This window comes from Pseudorca crassidens, chromosome 16 (genome assembly GCF_039906515.1).
Source record: "Pseudorca crassidens isolate mPseCra1 chromosome 16, mPseCra1.hap1, whole genome shotgun sequence".
In the NCBI taxonomy this organism is placed as follows: Eukaryota; Metazoa; Chordata; class Mammalia; order Artiodactyla; family Delphinidae; genus Pseudorca; species Pseudorca crassidens.
The window spans coordinates 5,741,511-5,762,351 of NC_090311.1; the positions used below are offsets into that span (position 1 = coordinate 5,741,511).

General features: G+C 46.2%; 1 pseudogene; it reads right to left on the bottom strand.

The window, feature by feature from the left end:
* Positions 1-16,814: 16,814 nt before the first annotated feature.
* LOC137209492 (zinc finger matrin-type protein 2 pseudogene) lies at positions 16,815-20,170 on the bottom strand (annotated as a pseudogene).
* Between the last annotated feature and the right edge of the window lie 671 nt (positions 20,171-20,841).

Here is a 20,841-nt window from a genome sequence, read left to right on the forward strand (position 1 = left end):
TCCAAGTTATAAGGCCCTTTTCTGTGCCCTTAGTATCCCGCCTTTCCCTGTTGATGCCTTTGTCACATAGTCATTGCCAGCTTCTTTTTTGTCTCTCTCTTTAAACTGTAAGCTGTGGCCGGTAGGGCTCTTTTTTTTTTTATTGTGATAAACTACACAAAACATTTACTACTTTAACCATTTTAAGGCATGCACTTAATTGGCATTTAATACCTTCCTAATGTTGTACAACCATCTCTTCTATCTAGTTGCAGAACATTTTCATCACTCCCAAAGGAAAAAATCTGTACACATTAAGCTGTCATCCCTCACTTCTCCCATCCCCCCCAGTCCTTGGCAACCACTGATCTACTTTCTGTCTCATGGACTTGCCTATTCTGGACATTTCGTTTACATGGAATTATACACTATGTGGCCTTTTGTGTCTGGCTTCTTTATTTAGCATGTTATCAAGGTTCATGCATGTTGTAGCATGTGTCAGTACTTTATTCCTTTTTATGACCAAATACTATTCCGTTGTATGAATAGACCACGTTTCATTTATCTATTCATCAGTTAATGGGCATCTGGGTTGTTTCCACATTTTGGCTATTGTGACTAGTGCTGCTATGAACCTTCGTGTGTAAGTTTTCGTTTAAACACCCATTTCAGGATGGACCTAGAAATTATCACACTAAGTGAAGTCAGACAGAGAAAGACAAATATCATATGTTACATGTGGAATCTAAAAAATGATACAAGTGAACTTATTTACAAAACAGAAACAGACTCAGAGTCATAGAAAACAAACTTATGGTTACCGAAGGGGAAATGGACAGGGATAAATTAGGAGTTTGAGATTAGCAGATACAAACTACTATATATAATATAGATAATCAAGGACCTACTGCATAGTACAGGGAACCATATTCAACATCTTGTAATAACCTATAGTGGAAAAGAATCTGAAAAAGAATATATATATGCATGAGGATTCCTGCTTCTCCACATCCTCATAAGAAATATATATAAGAAAACAGTCTGGGGGAATCCCTCAGAAAGTTAAACATAGAATCACCCTGTGATCCAGCAGTTTTACTCCTAGGTTTACACCCAAAAGGGCTGAAATAGATGTTTTACTTTTTTTATTGAAGTATAGCTGATTTACAATGTTGTGTTAGTTTCTGGTGTACAGCAAAGTGATTCAGATATATATATATATATACATTCTTTTTTATATTATATTCTTTTCCATTCTGATTTATCACAGGATATTGAATATAGTTCCCTGTGCTACACAGTAGGACCTTGTCGTTTATCCATTCTCTATATAATAGTTTGCATCTGCTAATCCCAAACTCGCAATCCATCCCTTCCTCAAACCCCTCCCCCTTGGCAACCACAGGTCTGTTCTCTATGTCTGTGAGTCTGTTTCTGTTTCATAGATAAGTTCATTTGTGTCCTATTTTAGATGCCACATATATGTGATATCATATGGTATTTGTTTTTCTCTTTCTGACTTCACTTAGTATGGTAATCTCTAGGTCCATCCATGTTGCTGCAAATGGCATTATTTCGTTCTTTTTAATGGCTAAGTAACATTCTATTGTATATATGTACCACATCTTCTTTAGCCATTTGTCTGTCGATGGACATTTAGGTTGTTTCCATGTCTTGGCTATTGTGAATAGTGCTGCTATGAACATAAGGGTGCGCGTATCGTTTTGAATTATAGTTTTCCCCAAATATATGCCTTGGAGTAGGATTGGGGGGTTATATGGCAGCTCTATTTTTATCCCACAGAGTCCTTATTCCCCCCCGCCCCCAGCTGCCCAGTTCCCATGGGCGGGGATAACTGCTACTGGGGTCTCCAGCCCTGGATGTCACCTCCGTGTGGGTCCTGTAGTCACCAAGCAAGTATTGACCTGCTGGACACGAAACCTAAAGCCTGGAGAGGTTGCTGGGTCTCCAATATGCCTGCTGCCTATGGGGGACCTGGCCCAAGGCAGCACAGAAAACCACTTCCTGCTTTTCATCTTCCCTACGTTTCTCTCGTTGCCACTCGAGCGGCACGGCACAGTGCTCTCGCCGTCACTCAGGCTCCCTAGCTGCTTTTCATCCCCTTAAAACGCTGCTCACAGGAGGCAGGGCTTTGCCTTCGAGGGCTGCTCTTTCATGTTAAATCACCTGGAAGCAGCTGGAATATTGATAGCTGTTATTGCAGAAACCTAGAGGATGACACAGGTTTTTTTTCACTCCTAATTTGGAGGCAGCCCTCACTAGGAAACCCCCTTGGCAAACACCTGTCACAGCCCTGCCCGTGGGGCCTCAGCTTGGGACCAGGTTACAGACGGAGCAGGGGTTCAGGTGCTTGTTTGCAAGCAACAGAGACAAATGTCAGCTGGCATGCAACCCAGAGAGGCGTTTTCTGGAAGGGTGTGGGGCAGAGCACAGACAGGTGGCAAGCTGAAGACCCCGGCCTCAGAGGGGCTGCTGTGCAGAACTGGGGAGCAGCAGTGAATGGGTGGCCTCTGCCAGGAGCAGCACCAGCTGGGAGGTGTGATGGGAGAGAAGAGGACCTAAAAAGGGTGGATGCACTTGAGCCAGCAATCAACGGCCCTTCATGGTGGCCAAAGCATTCTTCTCCATTAGTAGCAAAAGCTGAACTCCTGTGTCATTTTTGAACTTGTGTAAAGATGGAGACTTGTTTTTTGTTTTGTTTTGTTTTGTTTTTGCGGTACGCGGGCCTCTCACTGTTGTGGCCTCTCCCATTGCGGAGCACAGGCTCCGGATGCGCAGGCTCAGCGGCCATGGCTCACGGGCCCAGCCGCTCGGCGGCATGTGGGATCTTCCTGGACCGGGGCACGAACCCGCGTCCCCTGCATCGGCAGGAGGACTCTCAACCACTGCGCCACCAGGGAAGCCCTGGAGACTTCTTTTAAAGGGTGATAAATAAATAATGACATAGTGTTTATTGAGGGCTTCATCCTTGCATTTTGTCCTGGCAGCTTTGAACTGTGGAGGCGTTCTACTCTGCTCCTAGTTTTATAGGTCAGGAAAGGGATGCACAGAGACGTCCAGAAACTTGCCCACGGCCGTGCGGCGGGTGGCAGCGAGGCTGGGGGGAGACCAGGTGACCTGCTGGCAGGGCAGCCTCCCGACCCCATGCTGCCTCCAACTTGCTGACACAGGGTTTTTACAGATGGTGAAAGATCTGCCCGTGCAGGCAATGCGGTTGTGTCCTTGTGGTTTTGTCCGATTCTATTCTATTAGGATGGCATTTACTAAGAGCCAGGCACCGAGGAAGCAAAGGTGACTGAAGCATTGTCTTTGTCTTCCAAGTGTTGGTTCTGGGCAGGGTTACAGAAAAACAAACCCACAATGCTGATGTAACAGCCTAATGCACACGTGTTCTGAGCCAGCGGCCCCATCTGTATGGTGTGGAGCAGTGGGTGGGACACAGGCAGAATCAAGGAGGGCTCCAGGGAGAAGGTAACCATTGAGCTGGGCCTTGATGGGTGAATAGGAGTTCAGCAGGTGGACAGGTTGGGAGAAGTGGGAACGGGACAGGGCATGGCCGCGGGGGCGGGCATGTGTGCCAGTGCCTGAAGCATGAGGACTCCAGGCCAAATTGTCCAGGGGGGATTGAATGGGGAGAGGTAGGAGGAAAACGGGGTAGTGAAGGGGTTAGAGATGGAAGGATGGCTGGAATGAGATTGGAAAGTGAACCCAGGTTATAGAGTCCTGGACACATTCCTAGGCATTGTCCCTTATCCTGTGTGTTAGTTTTCTATGGCTGCCGTAACATCACCGCACCCTAGCGGCTTAGACAATGCAGTTTTATAGCTTACAGTTCTGGATGTCAGAAGCCTGAAATGGGTTTCCCCAGGCTGAAATCCAAGGTGTAGGCAGGGCCACATTCCTTCTGGGGGCTCTAGGGGAGAATCTGCTTTTTTGCCTTTTCCATCTTCTAGAGGCGCCCACATTCCTCCTGGCCCCTTCCTCCATCTTCAAAGTCAGCGACAGAGGGTAGCAACCTCAACCTGCATCTCTCTGGTTCTCTTTTCTACTTTTAAGGTCTTTTGTGATTATATTGGGCTCATGCAAGCAATCCAGAATGGCTTCCCTATTTTAACATCAGATAATTAGCAACATTATTTCCATCTGCCACCTTAATTCCCTTTGCAATGTAACCTAACATATTCAGAGGTGCTGAGGATCTGGAGGCGACCATCCTTGGGGGCCATCATTCTGTCCAATGCACCTTGTATCACTGAAGGTTCGTAACTTGTGGAGTGACATATCAGAGTTTGAGAATGATGATCTTGGCAGCAAGTTTACAAACAGGATCATAGAATTCCTTTTTCTGCCCCTCATGCTGGACAAGACTTAATTCATTTTCTGTATCCTTATGTTAATGTCACTTTGTGACATTTACAGAAAAAAGGGGAATGGCAAATTTGGAAGTTTACATCGTGATGTTTATTTACCTGTGTTTTCTCCATATTTTATGTATATTTTGCCTCAGACAGCAAAGAATTTGATGTAACTTCCCAAAATGTAAGCAATACACGATGTTGGAATAAGTAGTTGTAAACAGGAAAAAGAAAATTTTAGGTAGGAAAAAATGAAGCCAGAGGGTTAGTTCATTGCTTACTGAGGTGGTTCACAAACTCAGCTCGAGCTTCCTAGCTCACAAAGCAAAGAGAGAAACAGGGTCAGTGACAAAATTCACACTCGCAGTAAGATAAATACAGGTGAGTTGTTTAGCAGATGCTCAGACACCTGTGGCTGACACTTGAGAATTTCTGCTCTGGGTCCTCACAGCAATAGTGTTGGTTGATGCAAACTTTGTCCTCGGAAGAGCTCTAGTGGAGACAGTAATGACCTTTGTATGAACGCCAGTTTCATACCGAGTCCCTTAATGCAAGCAGATGAGCCAAAACTAAAGTGCATTTCAGTGAAAGATACCACAAAAGGTGTGTGGGTGTGGGAAGGGTTTCAGGTATTTATTGCTGCATTAAAACACCCCAAACTTAGTGACTTGACACAGCAACCACAATTTGTCTCGCCTGAGTCTGCCGGTTGATTGGGCTCAGCTGGGCAGTGGTGCTGTAGCGTCTGCTGGGGCTGCATCCTCCACGAGCTTGGCTGCGGTGAGCATCCGACAAGACTCCCTCGCACGGCTGCTGGCGGTGCTGGCTGTCAGCTGGGAGCTCAGCTGGGCTGTCAACTGCGATGCCTCGGTTCTCACAGCAAGGCTGCTGGGTGCCAGGAGAACCATTCTAACGGTGACGGGGAAGCTGTGGACATCTTTAGATATGTAGACATTCCAAGGTCCAGCCTTGGAAGTTTCACAGGGCTACTTTCTCCGCATTCTATTGGTCAAACCAGATCACCGGGCTAGCCCAGGTTCAAGGGAATGGGAAATTGACTCCACTGCTTGATGGGAGAAATAGCAAGGAATGGGTAGCCATTTTTAACTCATCACAGTGGCCAAAACAATGACCAGGTGTGCAAGTCCCTGATAAGCTGACTTGATGCAGGGGTGAAGCTTGGAAGAGCTCAAGGAATGGATGGGCTGCCTGAACATCTCTTTCTAGCAAATTCCCTTAAACATCAGCTACTTAAAATGGTGTTCTTGATAAAGAGCAAAGTTTACAAAGATTTTTCACCCCTGATATCTCAGTATGTCACAGGCTAAGTGCCCAGAGTATGGACCAGTGATGTGGGTGACCAGGAAGTGGAACTTTCCTGCTCAGAGGGTCAATGTGCAGGATTTGGGGAGAGAATGTTAGCATTCACTCGCCCTTGATTACTCACCTGGGCTCGTTCACTGGGTATATCATGTCCAGCGAGTGTTTAATTCCATATTGGATCATCCCAAGCAACTGGCCGTCTGTGGGCACCATGTCCCACCGGTGGAAGTGAGACATGGCTTAGAGGGCGAGACTGGTGGGCTGAAATCATGCTTATGAGGGAAGCTCCTGTTCCCTTCAGTGACAAGTTCTTTTGTAACTTTGTGTTTTGTGTGGTTTCAAACTTAGAGAAAAGTTGCAGAAATTTTTATAAAAAATCCCAATATCTCTCTACCAAGATTCACCCACTGTTTACATTTTGTTCCCATTTGTTTATGGTTATCTTTGTTTTTTTAATGATATATTTTTAATTGAAGTATGGTTGCTTTACAATGCTGTTAGTTTCAGGTGTAGAGCACAGTGATTCAGTTATATATATATATATACATCTATTCTTTTTCAGATTTTTTTCCCATACAGGTCATTACAAATATTGAGTCGAATTCCCTGTGCTATACGGTAGGTGCTTGTTGGTTATCTGTTTTATGTACACTGTATAGTGGTGTACACTAATCTCATCATAGAGGCTCCATTCTCACGACTTCCTCTAAACCTAGTTACCTCCCAAAGGCCCCACCTCCAAACACCATCACTTTGGGGCGGCTTCGACATCTGAATTTTGGGGGGACACAAGCATTCAGCCCATAACAGCTCTTTCGGCAAGAGGAGAAATCTGAAACCAGTTCCTCTGTCATGACTAGACATGGACGTCTCCATTTAGTTTTGATTTAATACTCCAACACACTGGATTCAAATCGTGTATTTTAACGATCGCATCCACAGCCTGCCAACATGCTGGTAGAATAGATTCAAAACAGCGTAATTTGAGACTTTGGAAAACTGTGGAAAACAAACTCATTTCTTTTAGCATCCTGTTGAGATTTGAGGCATTCGTATTTACACACCTTATCAATTTGTGATACCTTTCAGAGAAGAGTCGCATCAGAAATTCCAAGCCAGCAGTGGTGATTTGCTTTCTATGAGTCTTGAAAACACTGATATTTCTGTATTTGTTTGTGTGTTTGTTTTAGTTCATTTCCCCCTAATTTCTAAAAGCACGACATATCACTTTTTGCAAAACTGGGAAAATAACATGAAATTATAAAGAAGGAACTGAAATCACCAATAAAGTTATTTAAAGACAATTCTGGATGTTCCTTCAAATTTCCCAGTGTTTGACATAGACGTGACTTGCTTTCAAAAAAAAGATGGTTATTCAAAAATCCCTATATACATGTGAATTGTTGAACAGGACAGTGGGACGGGCGTTCAAGCATACCTTGTCTCAGTCCCTCATTTCATAGCTGGGTAAACTGAGGCTGGGTGAGGCCTCAGAAATACATGACTCTTTGCATCCTGTCTGCGTTTCACAAATTGTGCCACTTCTGTATTTCTCCCCCGTATTATCTTAGTCATGTATTGGAGTAATCATTTTTCCTAATAACCAGTACACTAGGACTAAAGTTAAGACATTTGCCCATGTCCTGCCTCAGATTCTATCAGGCACCCTACCTTGTCCTTGTCAACAACAGCCAATGGGAATTGAGTTAGAGAATGGTGGTGTCTCTATAATTATCTGCATCACTTCCGTGGATCTTTTTGGAAATTCCAAATTATGAAAGGAGTTGAGAAAAATCTTACAGTCCCAGGATTCTCACGTTTTAGATTTTTTATCTTAAATAATTTTAAATACACAGAGCGTTGTGAAGATAGCAGGGGGCTCCCTTCACCCTGCTTCGCCTAGTGTTAGTAGCTTATGTAACCACGTGCATTCATCAAAACTGAGGAATCAGCGTTGGTGCAATGCTGTGAATGAAACTACAGACTTATCTGGATTTCTCCAGGGTTTCTACCGATGTCCTCTTTCTGTCCCTGGAGCTAATCCAGGATCCCACGAGGCACTTAGTCCTCAGGGCTTCTTAGCCTCCTCCTGTCTGTGACACTTCCTCAGTCTTTCCTTGACCCTCATACTCTTCACCCTTTTGAAGAGGAATGATCAGTCATGTTGTACAATGTCCCTCAGCTTGAGGTTCTCTGATGTTTTCTCATTATTAGGCTGAAGTTACGGATTTGGGGGATGAACACCGTAGGGGTCACGTGCCCTCCTTGTCACGTCATATTAGGGGGCGCGTGATACAATGTCACTCAGTACCAGTGCTGTTAACCTTGATCTTTGGTTGAGGCCGTGTCTCTCTACGGTTACCATTTTCCCCTTCCCATTCTCTCTTCGTTAAGGGAGTCTCCCTTTCAGCACTGCGCTGACGGGGTAAAGCAGAGAGGCACAAAAGACCCACGTAAGTGTTTCTCCTCCCTGCTTCCCTCCGTGAGGTCGGTCCCTGAGCAGTGATTCTCAACGCTGGCTGCACACCTGAGGATACCTGGGTCCCTTCCTAAGAGCAGTGGTTCTCCAAGTGTGGTTCGCAGGCCAGCAGCGTCAGTGTCCCTGGGGAACTTGTTACAAATGCAAATTCCTAGCCTCTATCTCTGACCTACAGATTGAAAGCTCTGGGGGTGGGGCAAGCAAACTGAATTTTTTTTTAACGTCTTTATTGGCGTATAATTGCTTTACAATGGTGTGTTAATTTCTGCTGTATAACAAAGTGAATCAGCTATACATATACATACATCCCCATATCCCCTCCCTCTTGAGTCTCCCTCCCACCCTCCCTATCCCTCCCGGGGAGGCGGAAGGGTAAGCTGGGATGAAGTGAGAGAGTGGCATGGACATATAAGCAAACTGAATTTTAATGAGCCCTCCAGGTGATTCTGAGGCACAGGTTTGAGAACCATCTCCGAGCTTCTGTTGGCCTGATCACTGGGAGTTCCAAAGCTTCTCAGGTGATTGTAATGCGAGCTGAGGTTGAGAATATGACCCCTGGAGCCATATGCCAATTTCAGGGCTTGCTTCTCCGGCCAAACTGGCCTCCTGCGGGCTGCTCTTCATCTGAATAATGGCTTTTTCTACTGTTTATGGCAGATTTTTTTCATCTCTCTAATCTGTATTTTAAAAGAGTAGAAATGTAATTTCCTGGTTAGCTTATGTTTTACGTGAAAAATGGCCAGTTTGAATCAGACAAAAGGGAAGACATCCTTCATCAAAGGGTAATGACCCCTGTTTAGTCGAATGGCAGCTTCCCCGTTTCACTGCGAGAGAAGGGAACAATTCAGTTCTCCTAAATTGCTTTTCTTCAGGGCATCTTCCCCCCTACAGAGGAACTCTTCTTAGAAAACCAAGAGTGGGTAAAAGGGAGGCAGCCTTCCAGCCTCAGGACCCTCTGCTTTCGGGTCACTTTGGGGCGGGGTCTGGGATCTGAAGTAGAAACTCTCGGAAGGTGGGGACCTCCCACGCGCGGCACCGCCTTGCATTTGAAACTTGGAGTGTCTTCCACGCTGGTCTCATGGAGGCTTTCTCAGCCTCAGCACTGTGGAGGTTTGGGGCAGGATAACCTCATTCATGGGGGGTGTCCTGTGCACTGTAGGGTGCTTGGCTGTATCCCTGGCCTCTGCCCACCAGCTGCCACAGCACGTCCTCCCCATTTGCGATAAGCACAGATGTCTCAACATACTGCCCTGTTCCCCAGGGCGGGGGCAGGGAGGGCAAAAGGGTCCCCAGTCATGAGCCACCGGTCTTAGGAGGTAGAAGTCACAGGGGTCTTAACCAAATGCCCTCCCAGCGGGTTCAGCAGCCGTGCAGTAAGCTCTCCTGCGTCCCCGGCCTCCTCACTGCCCGGCGCTGCTGCCGCTGACCTGGGAGCGGCCCCCAGCTCCCGGTTTCTAAGCCCACCTGGCTCCGACTCTGCATCCCCGCTCGTTTGACTTCATCTGTGGTCTCCGAGGCAGCTCCTGGTGCTTTGCCTGGCGATGCACTCCAACCAGGTCACCTCTGGCCGTGAGGGACAGCCAGGTGGCCTCAACAATCTGTGAGCAGACTTCAATCCTCAGGCTTCCAGAACTTAGAGGACACGGGAGACCCAGGCATGGGGGCCTGGAGGAGCCCACCTGCCGTCTGTGTGTCATTCTTGGTTTTGTAGTATGGCTGGCTGAGTGTGGTGCAGTGGCTTTTATGTCTACTTATTGCATTTTCACATGTGTTTAGTGCTGGCTTCCAGAGGGATATATTTTCCCCCCTTCATGTAAATATGAGTTGCTTCTTTCTGAAGAGGTTTTCCTTTCATTAGACTTAGCAGGTTAATAGACTCAAATCGTCAGTGCCAAAACGATTCCAAAAAGCATATCCTTCTTTTGGCCCAGTCTTTACCTTTCCAGGTGACTCTGATCCTGTTGGACCAATGGCCTCTGGCCTCTGCCGGTTTATTCGGTACAGACAGCCTGCATCTGTCAGGGGATTGAGAATAGCATTGCACCGATGCCCATCCTGGGAGAAGCACATTTTCTCTTTCAGATGTTTCACATCCAGAAGGAAGTGGGGAATTCCCATCCACTATATAGTCCAGGGCTTCCCCAGATGAAGGAATCCTTACAGGTGTAGGTGGGCAGAACATCAGGTACTGCTGAGACTTTGAAAGTCTCTGGTTTTACCCTCTAGAATAAGTAAGAGCTCCCCGCCCCTATTCCCACCCACATCTGAAGCTTCCCGGGGACCATAACTCTGTAGGATCGGATGTCTGCAAAGGGTAGGATTCTGGCAGGAGCCTCCCCAAAGCTGACCACATTGACCAGTTGATGGGAGTGGCTGGTGGGGCATCCATGCTCTCTTATGAGAGCAGTTCCTCACGTCACGCAGGGAGGAAGTGAGGGAGAAGTGAGGGGCGTGTGGGCCCCTTAAGATCCGTCCACATTCTCTCTTCTTACAAATGTTAGGACTCACGAAGTAGGGCCTTGCCGAGCTCCGTTTGCTTTTGGTGAGAGGGTCCGACTTGTTTTATGTGAGTGATTTGAGAACCTAAAGCAAATTAAGCACCGAAACTATTCAATCCAGCTCCAGAGGGAGAAACCAGGGGCAATAGGAGGCTGGCCCACCCTCCCCGTCTAGACTCAAAATGGCAACAAATCGACTTACTTCTGATGCCAGTTCTACCCCCCCAGCAGTGTGTGCCTGGGAGAGTGACTGACGATTGTGAGGCCGCATCCGGGGTGAGTAGAAGCTTTGCCTTGATTGACTCAAGAGGTCTCCACGGGTCCTCAGAGGAAGTGGTGGGATGTGGTGGGTGAGACAGAAATAACCACAGGACAAAACTGTAAAATGTGCTTGGAAGAAAACTCACAGAATATCAGAGCGTTGAGAGACAGAGAGTGTGCATTGAGTTTGGGGAATCATGGAAGACTTCGTTTGAAATAAGACCTTACTTCCTCCTCCTTGTTTTTGTAAGGGTAGCTGGTGACGGCTGTTGGTGCATCCAAGGTCAATGGCAATTTTGAATTCCCCAGCGACATCCGAACAGGCAGTTCCGTATCTATAGGTGTTCGCTTTGAGAAGGTAGAGGATAGAAGCCCCGAGGTAAAGAAAACGTGTGGCTTATTGGGCAGAGGAAGAATGGTCCAGGTCTCAGGCGTTCACATCTGCATGGTCTATACTGTGTTGTATTGGGCTGTTGAACCAAACGGTCTTCCCTTGGTCAGGTTTCATTTGCTTCCCTGAATCCTCGGTTCTGGGTCTTCTAAGTTCATCTGCTGATATACTTCTGGGCACACGGCAGAACTCTCTAGAGGCATAAAAGTGCGTGTAAATGCAGCACGGCAGGAGAAGCCACCCACCTGGCCGGGGGATCCTTTTCCTGGCAATGTCTTAAAATCTGTGAAGCAAATGTAAGCCCCCTCCTAAAATCCTGGCAGATATTAAATAGCAGTCTCTAAAAGCATTAGAAAGACTTGATATATGATGAGAACGTTCCTCTCTGAGTTGTTTCTTGGATACTTTTGTTTTCCCCCAGGCTGGAAGTACAGGATTGACTAGCACAGCCCTTTGTGCCACATCCCAGCTGTGCAGTGGGAACCATCCCAAGAGTCTCACAGGCTGCTGGCTGGGCCCATCACTCAGATGCCTGATAGGTCCAGCCCCCAGACGTCCATGGACTGCTTGGCCATTAGCTATGATGGTAGTGAAAAAAGATGAGCCAGATGGTCATAACATCATTGGCTCCTGGACTCTTTGTTTCTCAGAGTTTCCAGAGCCTGAAGATTGTGTTTTTGGTTGGATTAGAGTTGAAATGCCAACTGTGTGGTTTTTTTTTTTATCAGCTATTAAACACAAATTATTTCTAAGTAATTTTCATAGCCAATGTCTGTAAGGGATAGAGACAAAAAAAAAAGTTATGTAAATTGTTTGTTACAGTTTTCGAACATGCAGGTTACAGAGTATCTTTTTTGATTCTGTGGCTTGACAGACACTTTGTCCTGGACCTAACTTTACCCTCCTCTGAGACATCTTTTCCTCTAGGTCTTGACTTTGGCCCTTGTCCTATCTTTGGTCTGCCCAGCCCATCGTAGCAATAACCCCCTGCTTTTGATATCTGATCAAACTTCTCATCTCCCATTTTCGATACCTGATCACCTCGGCTTGCCTTTAGCAAGAATCCCTCTGACCCTTTTTTGTTTGCTATTTTTTGGGGGGGGCCACGTGGCATGCAGGATCTTAGTTCCCCGACCAGGGATCGAACCCATGCCACCTGCAGTGGAAGCATGGAATCTTAACCACTGGACCACCAAGGAAGTCCCAAGAATCCCCCTGACTCTTGATGTCTCCTGTTAGGAATTTTCCATCTGTTGAGCCTCTCACTCTGTTCCTTGGCTATAAATCCTCAACTTGCCCTTGAGCTTGGTCTCTCTCCTATTGCAATAGTCTTGAATAAATCTTCCCTACCATTGTAACAAGTGTCAGAATCATTATTATGTTTTTATTAATTAATTAATTTTATTTTTGGCTGCACGTGGGCTTTCGCTAGTTGTGGGGAGCGGGGGTTACTCTTCGTCGTGGCGCACGGGGTTCTCATTGTGGTGGCTTCTCTTGTTGCAGAACATGGGCTCTAGGCACGCAGGCTTCAGTAGTTGTGGCTCACAGGCTCTAGAGCGCAGGCTGAGTAATTGTGGCACACGGGCTTCGTTGTTCCGCAGCATGTGGGATTCTCCCAGACCAGGGCTCGAACCCGTGTCCCCTGCATTGGCAGGTGGATTCTTAACCATTAACCAAGTCTCATTATTATTTTTTTTGTCCCATTATTTTTTAATAATTATTTTTAATGGGCTACTATCTAAGGTGAGTAAGGCAAACATTGCCTCTGTTTTACTAAAAAAGACACTGAAGTTCCAATTGTTCAGTCCACAGAACCAATGGCAGTGTTGGGGCTAGAGCTGCAGGGCCCTGACCTCTGGTTGGTGGGTCTGGCTTTGCAGATCACACACTCTGCACTCATCCCATCAAGCCAGATATCTGAGCTTCCTTATTTGGTTTTACTCCGTGTGGACAGAAAACTCCATTCAAGATGTGCAGGGGGAAGGGACCCACCTCACAAAGGGTGCAGAGGGGAGAGAAGGGGGGAGGAGGGTACCACTTTGACCTCTGGGTCCCCCAGAGACCAGGCTTCCTAAAGCTGCTGGTTTAACCAGTTTTCACCAGTTTCTGCTTCTGTTCCTGGAAATAACCTTCAGGGGAGAGTCTTTTTATTTTATTTTTTTTTTCTTTTGTGATATGCGGGCCTCTCACTGTTGTGGCCTCTCCCGTTGCGGAGCACAGGCTCCGGACGCGCAGGCTCAGCGGCCATGGCTCAGCGGGCCCAGCCGCTCCGCAGCATGTGGGATCTTCCCGGACCGGGGCACGAACCCGTGTCCCCTGCATCGGCAGGCGGACTCTCAACCACTGCGCCAACCAGGGAAGCCCAGGGTAGAGTCTTTAGCTCCTATTTAAGATTATCCCCAAACGGCTTCCATTTTGAATAAATGGGCAGGACACCTCGAGCTGGCTGTGTGGTGTCAAGAGAGTTCTTAACTCCTTTATGCTTTGCTTTTTCTTGTGTTCAACCTAGAAGGCAGCCAGCACGAAAGCTAATTACAGTTACAGAACTCGGCGAGGCTAGTGTGCAAGAGCATTGATTGTGGAAAAGAGGGTGAAAGATACAGGGAGGGGAGAGAATCCAATTAGTGACAGAATTTGGAATCAGGGGTTCGGCTCCCTTTCTCACTGCTCTTTCCTCTCTACCGTCCGAGTCAGCTCACTGTGTGCTGTCACTAAATCTGACCCAGTGGGTGGAGTGATGGCCGCAGTTGGCCCTTCTGGGATACGGGCTCAGGACTGGGAGTTTAATGTCCCCAGGAAGCTTGGCTCCTGAGCTGGTGCCTCCGCTTAGCATCATACATGATATGTGGCCTGTAGTGCATTTGCTGATGAAAGACATTCAGATCAAGAGGGTGCTAAGCCCATTTCAGGGGAGGATGGCAGGTAAATCAAGGGAGGATGCTTCTCTGGACTCTGTGTTAAGCTGAATCTCTCAGGAGTGCCCCAGTCTGATTCGCGGGCCACAGGCCTCAAATTCAACAGGAGAATCGATGACCATATGCAGACCTGCAACAGACACTAACTGGCTTCTTTCCTTCTTTCCTGGGCCACTAGGGCACCCTCCTGGGTCTTCCATGGAAGATCTTTAATCTCATACCTATCACCGTAACCGTCATGTCGCATGCTGTGATTGTGCGCACGCCCACATCCCAGGGGATCTGTGCTCCTTCAGGCACGGATGTTGTCTTTGGGGCCCTGGTGATTAGCCCCTGGGAAGTACCTGATAATCCCCTGCTGAATGTGCTACTGCATTTCCTGGGAAAACCCCTGGACCGAGGTGGGCCGAGCAGAGTTGGAATCTCAGCCATGGGATGGGAATCGGGAAGGAAGGACTGCACCTGTGCTCTGCCCCTTCCCAGCTGTGCACCTGTGGTCTGGTTGCTTGACTTCTCTGAGACTTGGTTTCTGCCCCTGCCCCAGGACCCTTATGAGGCTAAATGAGCAACTTCTGTGTTAGTTTTAATGGAGCGTCTTACTAAGCGGGCTGAGCTTTGACGGGGTGACTTTCTCCCCTAGAGGTCTAGAGGGTGGGCTCTGAGTCAGACCCAGCCCACCTCCACGTTGTGTCTTTAACCCAGGGACTCACACGTTTCATGCTTCACCTCACCCTTCACACCCACCCCTTGTGGGGGTGTTGTGAGGATTAGATGAGCACCTTCTCTCCATTAAGCCCCCTGCTTGGCGCCTGGAATACCGATACCCAGTAAGTGTCAGTTATGCACCTAATTTATGCTCCAGGTACTTCTCATCAAATATCTGTTTGATCTCCCAGGTACCACTCTTCAGCAGTAAGAGAAATCATTTTTAAACATTTCCCTAAAATTTTTTTTAATGAAGAGTACTGCAGATTCATTGCTGAAAAGAAATTCAGCAAGAACAAGTGGCACCCCGCACAAGCAGACGACTGGTAAGACTTTATCACGCTCCCTTTGTACCGCACAAGCAGACCACTGGTAAGACTTTATCACGTTCCCTTTGTATCGCTTTCTGTGTGTGTACAGTTTTATGTTATATGATTGGTATTGAAATAATTTGCTTTCTTACCTGGAAATTTCAGTTGTTTCTTTTTTATATTATAATCAGCACCTTTGCCATTTAAAAAATATCTTTTTCCTCATTTCTGATTATTTCCTTCGGATCTCTCCTCATCAGGGCACTGGTGACACCTCAGCTAGTGATGGTGAGAGCAGTTTTGTCCTGGGTATTTTAGTCTCCTTGAATTTGTCTATGTCTAATCTGCTAACCAGTATCAGCCCATGGCAGTTGCTCTAAGAATGCTCACTTATTTTTATTTAATTTTATTTTTTAATAAATTTATTTGTATATTTTTGGCTTCATTGGGTCTTCCCTGTTATGCCTGGGCTTTCTCTAGTTGCAGCGAGCGGGAGCTACTCTTCGTTGTGGTGCACGGCTTCTCATTGTGGTGGCTTCTCTTGTTGTGGAGCATGGGCTCCAGTAGTTGTGGTGCGTGGGCTCAGTAGTTGTGGCGCGTGGGCTCAGTAGTTGTGGCGTGTGGGCTCAGTATTTGTGGCGCACGGGCTTAGTTGCTCTGTGGCATGTGGGATCCTCCCGGACCAGGGCTCGAACCTGTGTCCCCTGCATTGGCAGGCAGATTCTTAACCACTGAGCCACCAGGGAAGTCCTCACTTATTGTTTTTTGAAATAGGCCCAGTCAATGCCATTTATTATACATGTTGAACAGCCTCTGAGACCCAAGAGCTCTCATATGAGGTTTTCTCCTTTTTCATTTTTGCATCAAACAGGTTCTTCCAAGAGCCTGCTTACAAAGAAGACAAAAACAGAGTGATCCTCAGTCAAATGAAACAAATAGGAAAAGCTGAACAGTTTACATACGAAGAACAAAGGTTAAAAAACTCACCAGACAAAAACCACACCGATCACTCATCCCATTTAATTTCCTGTTACATGCTCTGAGGAAGCTGAGAACACCAGGCCCCAAGGCAGCAATGCTCTTGAGGCTGCAGTTCAGGCTCCCTCTATGTGACAGTTTCATGCACACACACCCACACATACCAGTGACCCAGGCAGAAGTACACACGTGTGCACAGGTGGCCAGAGAACCACGGGGCAGGGTTGGGGGAGAATGGGGAAAGGAGGGGCCAGTCAAGGAGATCCTATCAGCTGGAAACTGGGGACCCAGAGAACCCTTCTGCTGTAGGCTAAGCAAGAGTAAAAATTAAAACAAAGGCAGAACACAGGATGAATGTATGATGCTCAGAGGAGATGGACAGATGAAAAGGAAAAGATGCAGGGGGAGTTTCGGGAAAGCAGCCTCAGAAGCAGAAGTTTTTCTTCATTGGGAACTCAGATGATCAGAGGTCCTCTGTCCCCAGTGAAATACTGAGGCTGAAGGAACATGCCACAGCATGTTCCTTTGCATCCTGTGCTCTCTCTGAAGGCAGAGGGAAACCACAAGCACCCACCCTCTAGCCCTCTCCATTGCCGCTCTTGAGGACTTTCCCCAGTACCTCCCCCAAAATGACATCCACATACACAAAGTTAGGCCTGGCAAAAAGCCAAGCATAGAAAGCCTCAGTAACTCTTCTTGGTGGAAGCAAAGCCAGAGAAGCCCATCACAGCTGCCACCTCACCTTCCTCCTCCAATGTCAAGTCCTCCTCTGCCCTTCTTTTCTTCTCCTTCTGTTTCTCTTTCTCGTAGGCTTTGGCCTTTTCCTCCTCTTCTCTGAGTTCCTTTATCCTTCCCTCCAAATCATAATCCTTCTTCTTCTTTTCCATTTTCTTCTCGTTGACTTCAAAACATTTCTTCACCTGATCCAAAGTGGAATGTTCCACACGCGTAGACATGCCCAGGTTTCACTGATGTTTCTTTCCGCTAATGTGATCCAGGAAGTTGATGGAGTCTTTCAGCACACCGTCACAGACATTGCAGTAGTATCCTCCCATCTCAGACTGTGGGGTGGTCTTGGTAATGACAGTTGTCCTCCCGGGTTTGGATTCCAGGTCCACCTTGGAGTCCCTATGCCGGAGAAGCTCTCGCTTCCCTGGCCGCACTGGTTTTCCATCCTTCTTTTCTCTCTCTTCCGTGGGCCTCTTCTCGGCGAGCTGTTCATATTCATCTTTGTCCCACTTTCAGCAAAAATCCAAGTTTTTTGTCCCACTGCCGACGCCATCTTCACTGCCCCTCACTTATTTTTAAATCAATACTTATATCCTAATTTCAGGGTGTTTTCAGTCTCTCTGAGTCCAAGTTCATTCTTGAATCTACAGCGATTTTCTGACTCAGTTCCACAAACGCTGTAAATACATTTCTATTTTTCTAGCTCTAGATGTTCCATTTTACTTATCTGTGCATTATTTAGGAGGGGTGGTTTCTTTTGTGATAAGGCTTTCTTCGAGACAATTTCTGCAACTATCCTGGCAGGCAGAGAGGTTGAATACGCCTCTCTGGTTTTTGTGAGGAGAGGGTATCTCTGTTGGACTCAGAAATGCCTGCAAGATTCTCTCCAGTGACTCCAAAGTTCCGTTATCTCTTCTTTTCCTCCTTTTTCTCCCATTGTCCATTTTCCATTACACCCCACACAAAGCATGTCGGGTAACAAATTGTATGTCCTTGGGCTCCATTGCCGTGAGACACCTATAAGGGGAAATAGGGAAATTTATCGAACTCCTACTAAGGGCATCCTCCTAGGCACTTCTCTGAGGTGTTTAAAATTTAATATTTATTCTAATCCTGTACGTGAGACAATCTCCTCCCACCCATTACTAAGTAAACTAAGCCTCCATGGTAGAGGCAGAGGGAGAGGCCAGATGGAGAATCCAGTTGTTCCTGATTCCCAGTAAGTCCTTGCCCTTCTGGCACTGTGATTCTTTGATCCATCCATGGATTCCTTGAGCCAGTGGGTTCCTCTCTTTGTCCAGCCTGGTGCAGGTGGGTTTCTGTCACTGGCAACCCCCAGAATCCTAACACACTGTATATATTTGACCTTCCACAAGACTTCCACTGTATATGTTTGACCTTCTCAAGAGCTCCTTGAGATTAGCTACTGGGTCCATTCTTATGCTCTGATCCCCAGCAGAAGAAGGAAGAACATCTTCTGAAACCAAAATGATCGATTGATTGAAAATTGAACAGAATCTTTTAAATCAGGATTATTTTGCAAATTTGGTCAAAATTTGGGCCACTTGGTCTTTTAATATAAAGTTCCTTTCAACATGAAAATTCCGTTAGTTATAACCAAGGCGTAAGTGTGTAAAAACTTGGAAATTCCCATCATGAGGACTTGAGCGTCTTCGAAGATCATTGACAGTGTTTCCCTGAAGCCCTCTCCAGAAGCCATTCATGAGTGAGCAGCTGGTGAATTCGAAAGGAAGAAGAAAGGAAGGCAGGGCGAGGGAAGCCGATGGCCTGGGAGAAGCCTCTGGTGTTGAGAAAGGGGGGTGGATGAGAGCCTCCCTGTGCCCATCCTGCAGAACCAAGTGAATCCTAGTCGGTATGACTGCTTGACTGCAAGGTACAAACGTCTGCTCGTGTAGGTGCAAGTAATGTGGGATTTGTGGTCAGAATAAAAGTGTATTCCTTGGATCCCAAATACAGTGAGGACCGGCCAGCCAGACCAGGGTGCCCTGGCAGCTCTCTCTCCCCTTTCATCTTTAATGCCAGTCTGCTTTTTTTTGCTCTCTGCAGCCCAGCTTCTCTGGTCATCCCCTTGCACACGGTCCTGGCATGGTCAGCCTTAAACAGCAGAGTCCTCAGCTAGTTGGCTCATTCTCTTGTTCCCGATGACAAAGCTTCTCTGAGGAAATTTGATTGGCTAAGCTTGAATCGAGCTTCCACCTCTTAGCCAATCATCTGCAGCCAATGGGGTCATGTGATTTAAGGAGCTCTCTGATGGAGAGAGAAGCTCTCAGTCAGTACAGCCTGCTCAAGAAAACATTGCAGCGACTTAAACTTGGAGCAACATTTGCAAATAATTAATAGTTTAATAAGCATTGTTAACTGTAGAAAATGACTCACCACCAGTTCGCTAAAAAAGAAAACAAATCTGGATCCTTTTGTGTATTTCAAGAATGACCCAATTACAGTATTCTTGACATACACTGGGTTTTCCTGGAAGACATCTGCTGTGTGTGGCGAGGTAGCCTTGAACTTCACGTTTAAGCCCTGTCATGTCTACAGTGGCTTGCTTACAAGGCTGTCAGGTGGCAGTATTTTATGCAAATGATAGCTCCCTCTTACAAGGTTGTATATTTTTCTAACTTAACACACGTGCACGTTCACGTAATCCTCGAAAGAAATAAGGTGAAAGAGCCACAGCAAGATAAATGTGGGAACATGAATCGGGATACATGAATCGGGGGATACATGAATCGGGGAAGAATAGCTACTGTTATGCCACTTTGATTACTTTTTACATTGTGACATGATGGATAGAACAAAAGCAGGACAAGACAAGATAAAATAAAGATGGGACTTAAGCCTATTAATCAGATTAAAAATCACAGTGCAGGAAGCATCCTGTGAACACAATTGGCTGAGATATAAGAAAACATAAACATGTCCCTCTTTCCCCCAGTAGACAGGTAAGATATGAAGAAAATGAGGCAACTATGGGGAATTGAGTGAGAGTAACAGAGATGCTTGAAATCATGGCGCTCGGCCCTCCCCTTTGCTCCAGGTCAATACACAGGGTATAGTCTCTCCCTTCTGTGATTTGTCTTTTGTGGGTGGGCTTGGGTCCATGTGTGGAGAGAAGTGGTGTTGAAGTCAAAAGGATGAACAGAGACCTCAGGATGAAGGGTGGAACTCACTGGCTCCTGAGAGTGCATGGAGCACAGAAGCCATCATCCGTGTCCCACCAGAAATAGCGCCAGGTTGAGTGAAGTCCAAGGAGAATCTCTTGGTCTATCAAAGTCAGCAATAAAAATGAGGTAGGACCACATCAACAGATGAATGGATAAAGATGATGTGATATATGTATATATGCACATTCACACATACATACATACATGCACACAATGGAATATTACTCAGCCATAAAAAAGAATGAAATAATGCCAATTTACAGCAACATGGATGGACCTAGAGATTATCATACTAAGTAAGTCAGACAGAGAAAGATAAATATCATATGATATTGCTTACATGTGTAATCTAAAAAAAGATACAAACGAACTTATTTACAAAAGAGTAATAGGCTCACAGACATAAAAAACAAAATTATGGTTACCAGTTTTCTAATTTAACACAGTGAATGTGTGTGGGGGAGAGATAAATTAGAAATTTGGGATGAACAGATGCACACTACTATATATAAAATAGGTGAACAACAAGGACCTACCGTATAGCACAGGGAACTCTACTCAATATCTTGTAATAAACTAGAATGGAAAAGGATCTGAAAAAGAATGTATGTATATGTACAGCTGAATCACTTTGCTCTTCACCTGAAACTAATACAACATTGTGAATTAACTATACTTCATTTAAAAAAATGATTAACTAAAATGAAATAG